This window comes from Macaca fascicularis, chromosome 20 (genome assembly GCF_037993035.2).
Source record: "Macaca fascicularis isolate 582-1 chromosome 20, T2T-MFA8v1.1".
NCBI lineage: Eukaryota > Metazoa > Chordata > Mammalia > Primates > Cercopithecidae > Macaca > Macaca fascicularis.
Window position 1 is genome coordinate 27,683,039 of NC_088394.1, and position 7,466 is coordinate 27,690,504.

The following is a 7,466-nucleotide window of genomic DNA, read 5'->3' on the forward strand; positions in this document are numbered from 1 at the left end:
GGAGTCTTGCTCTGTCGCCCAGGCTGGAGTGCAGTGGCCGGATCTTAGCTCACTGCAAGCTCCGCCTCCCGGGTCTACACCATTCTCCTGCCTCAGCCTCCTGAGTAGCTGGGACTACAGGCGCCCGCCACCTCGTCCGGCTAGTTTTTTTTTGTATTTTTTTGGTAGAGACGGGGTTTCGCTCTGTTAGCCAGGCTGGTCTCGATCTCCTGACCTCGTGATCCGCCCATCTCGGCCTCCCAAAGTGCTGGGATTACAGGCTTGAGCCACTGCACCCGGCCTCCTTTTACTTTCAACCTATATGTATCATTGGACCTAAAGTGTCTCCTGTAAACAGCAAATAGTTGGATCATCAGGATTTTTTATTTTTTATTATTTTTTTAAACTTCCCAGGTAGGCCGGGCATGGTGGCTCACACCTGTAAAACCAGGACTTTGGGAGGCTGAGACGGGAGGGCTGCTTGAGCTCTGAGGTTTGCAACAAGTCTGGGAAACATGGCAAAACCCCATCTCTACACAAAAATACAAAAATTAGCTGGAAATTGGCTGGGCATGATGGCTCACGCCTGTAATCCCAGCACTTTGGGAGGCTGAGGCAGGCAGATCACGTAAGGTCAGGAGTTCAAGATCAGCCTGGCCAACATGGTGAAACCCAGTCTCTACCAAAAATACAAAAATTAGCCAGGTGTGGTGGCACATGCCTGTATGGGAGGCTGAGGCAGAAAAATCACTTGAACCTGGGAGGCAGAGGTTGCAGTGAGCCAAGATCGTGCCACTGTACTATGGCCTGTGCGACAGAGCCAGACTCCACTCAAAAAAAAAAAAAAAAAAAAAAGCCAGACGTGGTAGCATATGTCTGTGGTTCCAGCTGCCTGGGGGACTGAGGAAGGAGGCTTGCTTGAGCCCAGGAGGTCAAGGCTGCTATAAACCATGTTCACGCCACTGCACTGCAGCCTGGGCAACAAAATGAGAACCTGTCTCAAAATAAAAATAAGTAAATAGGCCAGGTGCGGTGGCTCATGCCTGTAATTCACCCAGCACTTTGAGAGGCTGAGGCATGAGGATCACAAGGTCAGGAGTTTGAGACCACCCTGGCCAACATAGTGAAACCCTGTCTCTACCAAAAATACAAAAATTAGCCAGGTGTGGTGGCACACACCTGTAGTCCCAGATACTCGGGAGGCTGAAGCGGGAGAATCGCTTGAACCCGGGAGGCAGAGGTTGCAGTAAGCTGAGATTGTGCCATTGCACTCCAGCCTGAGTGACAGTGAGACTGTCTCAAAAAAAAAAAAAAAAAAAAAGTAAATAAATAAAGCTTCCCAGGGGATTGTTTGCAGAGTGTGTCGAGAATATGAAGCCCAGAATTCAAGACTGCACATGGACTGTGAAGGCTGAGAAGGGCTGTGAGGGTAGAGTGGGTAGGTTAAAGGAACAGAGGGGACTGTCATGCCCTTTGGCTCTTCTATAGGAAAAGATGAAAGAGTGAGCCTTGAGTTGTGTTTTGTGAGGGAATAGTACCCTCCCTCGGTGGGGAAGCAAAGTTGGCCCGGAAGATGAAGACAGATGAGTCAAGAACATCAGGGTGTCAGGGTTAGTACAAAAAGAAGGCAAAATATGCCCTTCTACACTCAAACTTGAAGGTATTTGGGGCCTGGTGGCTGGATCTGAGGCCATGCTGGGTCCTGAAGAGGGGACCAAAGTCTTGCTTTGTGAAAACTGTCTAGACTGTCCTAGCAATTCTTTTTTTTTTTTTTTTTTGACAGAGTCTCACTCTTGTCACGCAGGCTGGAGTGCAGTGGCACGATCTCAGCTCACTGCAACCTTCACCTCCCGAGTTCAAGCGATTCTCCTGCCTCAGTCTCCTGAGTAACTGGGATTACAGGCGCCTGCCACGGCGCCCAGTTAATTTTTGTATTTTTAGTAGAGACAGGGTTTCACCATCTTGGCCAGGCTGGTCTTGAACTCCTGACCTTGTGATCCACCTGCCTCGGCCTCCCAAAGTGCTGGGATTACAGGCGTGAGCCACTGTGACTGGTGTTTTTAAAATTTTTAATTAATTTTTTTTTTTGAGAGTCTCTCTCTGTCCCCCAGGCTGGAGCGCAGTGGCAGGATCCCAGCTCACTGCAACCTCTACCTTCCAGATTCAAGCAATTCTTCTGCCTCAGTCTCCCAAGTAGCTGGGATTACAGGCTAATCCCACCTGGCTAATTTTTGTATTTTCAGTAGAGATAGGGGTTCATCATGTTGGCCAGGCTGCTCTCGAACTCCTAACCTCAGGTGATCCTCCTGCCTCAACCTCCCAAAGTGTTGTGAGTACAGGTGTGAACCACCACCACACCTGGCCTCCATTCTCATCTCTTCTGATTGCAGACCTTGGTTCTCCAGAGCACAGAAGTAGCACTTCCTTCCCCTGGTCCCTGGAGAGTAAGGTCTTGTTCACATCTGTGCAAGGGCTCAGATCAGGGCCTGGTACAGAGAAAGTGCACAATAAATAGGTGTTTAAGTCTGGGCAAGGTGCCTCACTTCTGTAATCCTAGCACTTTGGGAGGCCAATGTGGGAGGATCGCTTGAGCCCAGGAATTCAAGATCAGCCTGGGCAACATAGCAAGACCCTAATCTCTAAAAAAAAAAAAAAAATTAGAAAAATTAGCCACGTGTGGTGGCACATTCTAGTTACCTGGGAAGCTGAGGTGAGAGGATTGCTTGAGCAGGGAGGCTTCAGTGAGCTGTGATTGTGCCACTGCACACCAGCCTGGGGGACACAGTGAGACCCTGTCTCAAAAAATAAATGGGGGCCGGGTGTGGTGGCTCATGCCTATAATCCCAGCACTCTGGGAGGCCAAGGCGGGCAGATCACCTGGACTCAGGAGTTCAAGACCAGCCTGGCCAACATAGAGAAACCCTATCTCTACTAAAAATACAAAAATTAGCCGGGCATGGTGGTGGGTGTCTGTAATCCCAACTACTCGGGAGGCTGGGGCAGGAGAATTGCTTGAACCCAGGAGACGGAGGTTGCAGTGAGCCAAGATCACGCCATTGCACTCCAGCCTGGGCAACAAGAGCAAGATTTCGTCTCAAAAATAAATAAGGCCGGGCGCGGTGGCTCAAGCCTGTAATCCCAGAACTTTGGGAGGCCGAGACGGGTGGATCACGAGGTCAGGAGATCGAGACCATCCTGGCTAACATGGTGAAACCCCGTCTCTACTAAAAAATACAAAAAAACTAGCCAGGCGAGGTGGCGGGCACCTGTAGTCCCAGTTACTCGGGAGGCTGAGGCAGGAGAATGGCGTGAACCCGGAAGGCAGAGCTTGCAGTGAGCTGAGATCCGGCCACTGCACTCTAGCCTGGACGACAGAGCGAGACTCCGTCTCAAAAAAAATAAAAAATAAAAAAAATAAACAGAGGCCAGGTGCAGTGGCTCATGCCTATAATCCCAGTACTTTCGGAGGCTGAGGCAGAAAAATCACTTGAGGTCAGCAGTTCAAGACCAGCCTGGCCAACATGGCGAAACCCCATCTCTACTAAAAGTACCAAAATTAACCAGGCGTGGGGGTGGGCACCTGTAATCCCAGTTACTCAGGAGGCGGAGGCGGGAGAATCGCTTGAACCGAGACAGAGGTTGCAGTGAGCCGAGATCGTGCCACTGCACTCCAGCATGGGTGACAAGAGCAAGACTCCATCTTAAAAAAATAAAATTAAATACATAAATAAAATAAAATAAAAAACAAACGGGTGTTTAAATGAATGATGTTCATGGAATCTCTCCCCAGTGCTTTGCTTTCCACAAAGGTCTGCATGGAAGTCTCAAAAAAATTGTGGTTGAATGCTTGACAGTAACTGTGACGAAAGCAGAATTCACCATTCATCACCTGACCAGCAAATGTTTTGCTTGTCTTATATAGTATTGACCAGTAGAATGTCTTTTTTTTTTTTTTTTTTTTGAGCCAGAGTCACTCTGTCGCCAGGCTGGAGTGCAGTGGCGTGATCTCGGCTCATTGCAACCTCCGCCTCCTGGGTTCAAGTGATTCTTCTGCCTCGGCCTCCTGAGTAGCTGGGACTACAGGCTCGCACCAGCACACCCAGGTAATTTTTGTATTTTTAGTAGAGACAGGGTTTCACCATGTTGGCCAGGATGGTCTCAATCTCCTGACCTCAGATGATTCACCTGCCTTGGCCTCCCAAAGTGCTGGGATTACAGGCGTGAGCCACCGGGCCTGGCCAAGCTGTCTTTTAAATAATTAAATCCAGATCCTTTTGTAGTTCATAAACGTGATGACTGGGTTTTCACACTCATGTGTGAGCTGCACCTCCCTCAAACCTTGTTTTGACATTGACACATTATCTGCCGGATGTAAAAATAATGAAATCCAATATACTAAGATGGGGAGATTTCACAATAAAATCCAAATTTCTGTTTCTTTTAAAAAATCAGGCCAGCCACGATGGCTCGTGCCTGGAATTCGAGAACTTTGGGAGGCCCAGGCAGAAGGATCACTTGATCCTAGAAGTTCAAGATCAGCATGGTCAACACAGGGAGACCTGGTCTCAATTTAAAAATTAGCTGGGCATGGCACTTTGGGAGACAGGTGGATCACCTGAGATCAGGAGTTCAAGACCTGCCTGGCCAACATGGTGAAAACCTGTCTCTACTAAAAATACAAAAATTAGCCAGGCATGGTGGTGGGTGTCCCAGCTACTCAGGAGGTTGAGGTTGCAGTGAGCTGAAATTGCACCACTGAACTCCAACTTGGGTGACAGAACAAGACTGTCTATAAAATAAATAAAATTTCAGAAAGCAGCTCGTTATGTAAAGGGACAGGAAATAGCAATGGATGACATATACATAGGATGATTCCAGTCTAGTAATAAATATACACACACTGGAAAGAGAGGCATTAAAAAGTTAATGGTAGGGGGGAGGGGGGAGGGATTGCATTGGGAGTTATACCTGATGTAAATGACGAGTTGATGGGTGCAGCACAGCAACATGGCACAAGTATACATATGTAACAAACCTGCACGTTATGCACATGTACCCTAGAACTTAAAGTATAATAATAAAAAATAAATTAATTAATTAAAAAAAAAAAAAGTTAATGGTAGTTAACAGCCTGGGCGACAGAGCGAGACTGTCTCAAAAAAAAAAAAAAAAGTTGTTAAGAAAAAAAGGAGTGACAATCCACATGTGGCCCACAAAGCTTAAAATATACACTATCTAGCCCTGGGCAGAAAAAGGTTTGACAATGCTGTTCAAAAGTCACCATTGGTAGATTGGAAACTGAAAAAGGTATATACCCTGGCATTGGACAACACAATGGCTGTGCCTCCTGCCAAAGAATGCTGAACTGGCCAAGTGAGGTACTTGGCAGGACAGCCCTGAAACGCATAAGCTCTCCGGCCTTTCCATCACTGCTCCCCCGCGGTTCTTCACCTCTGGCCACTCCATCCTCTGGCTTCCCTTCCACCACGTACTCACACGTTGAGTCCAGTACCTAGCCCTCTCCTCCAGGCTGCCCCCTCTGGAAACGTAAGCAGCACCAGGTATGAGTCAGGCACAAGCTGCCTTAATGTGCACCTGGACCCCTTACTTCCCCGTTGTGTGGAAGGTAAATCACTTATCTCTTTGAGCCTGTTTTCCCATCTACAAAATGGGAATGACAATAGGGTTATTCTGAGATTAAGTGAGATAAGGTACCTAAAGCACGCAGCACGGAAGTGGTCGACATGCTGGCTCTGATGTCAGCCATGAGCAGACTTTGGACAACTATTTATAAGCCATTCGCTTCAAAACCTTTCTCCTTCTCTTCTGTGACAGACTAATACTTGTGCCGCTTCCCTTCATTTAGAAACAAAACGCCCCAAGTTTAAATGAACGTTTAACTATCCAGCTAGAGGCATTTCAGTCTTGTGTATAGGGTGGTAAGGTGAGACTAAGTTCTGGCCAATGGGATCAGTGTAATTTCCAGGCCCTGTATTTCCCCTTCCTTTTTCATGGGCTTTGAGGAGGACTTGGGGCTGGTGAGCCACTTTAACCACAGATGACAACCTTGGGGATGCAGAGGCAATACAACAGCAGGGCCCGGCGTCCCTAGATGATTCTGTGTTAACAGTTGTTGTCTAACCCTAACCCTGGACCACTCACCTCTGAACTGTCACATGATAAATAAGCTATTTTGCTGAGTCACTGTTTTGGGCTCGTGACAGAAGCTGAGCCTAGAGTCTAGTTAGTGCATGTCCCAAGGCTTCTCTTCAACCTATCAGTCCGCCCTGCAAATGTGCTGTTCTTGTACTTCTAAACACACAGAATATTCCAGCTATTTCTTGAAAATAGTTATATTTATCCTCCAGTCAGAAGAATGTGTCATTTTTGACTCCTTCCACTGGTCACGGTAGATTCACAGCTTTTTACATCTGTACCTCTTCAATCCTCCCCCACCTCTGACCTCAGGCTTCAGATGGTTTTTTTTTTTTTGCTTCATGCTCTTTGCTTCCAATTTCATACTTTACACAATGATGCTTCATTCTGTTTCTTAAAATGGAATCCATTTCATGTTATTTTGTTACTTTGTTTTGAGACAAGGTCTTGCTCTATTCCCCAGGCTAGAGTGCGGTGGTGTAATCACAGCTCACTGTACCTTAACTTAAATAGATCTTAAGCTCCTGGGCTCAAGTGATCCTCCTACCTCAGTCTCCCTAGTAGCTAGGACTACTGGCACACACTACCATATCTGGCTAATTTTTAATTTTTTGTGCCCTTCTACTGGCCTCAAGTGATCGTACTGCCTCGGCCTCCCACAGTGCTAGGATTACAGGTGTGAGCCACCGTGCCCAGCCCCAGCTGTGAATTTGTCTATAAAAGCCCAGAGCATTGAAAGTTTCAAGAGACGGCCCGGGTGAGTCTCCAGTGCATCTCTGGCACACGTTCCACACGTGCATTACACTAATCATGCCACTCTCTCACTTCTCCAACCCTTTGAGCTTGCACTTTTTTCCTCTGCCTACATCAGTGCTTCTCAAATGTGGTAAAAGATCATTTTTTTTAAAATTTCCAATCTAGACTGGGCATGGTGGTGCATACCTGTAGTCCTAGCTACTTAGAGGGCTGAGGTGGGAGGATTGCTTGAGCCCAGGAGTTCAAGGCCAGCCTGGGCAACACAGCAAGATCCTATCTCTTAAAAAAAAAAAAAATCCAATCTGTTGTGGACCCGTACTTATATAAAACACAATAAGGCCGGGCGCGGTGGCTCACGCCTGTAATGTCAGCACTTTAAGAGGTGGAGGTGGGCAGATCACGAGGTCAGGAGATCGAGATCATCCTGGCTAACACAGTAAAACCCCATCTCTACTAAAAAAAAAAAAAAAAATACAAAAATTTAGCCGAGTGTGGTGGCGGGCGCCTGTAGTCCCAGCAACTCGGAAGGCTGAGGCAGGAGAATGGCATAAACCCGGGAGGTGGAGCTTGCAGTG

The 7,466-nt window shown here is 47.3% G+C and overlaps 1 non-coding gene across 1 annotated transcript; it reads left to right on the forward strand.

Moving 5' to 3' along the window:
* The first annotated feature begins 4,247 nt into the window (after positions 1–4,247).
* Positions 4,248–4,351, forward strand: LOC123570730 (small nucleolar RNA U13). Its single transcript, XR_006694978.1, has one exon. It is a non-coding gene; the product is annotated as a small nucleolar RNA U13 (small nucleolar RNA).
* The last annotated feature ends 3,115 nt before the right edge of the window (positions 4,352–7,466 follow it).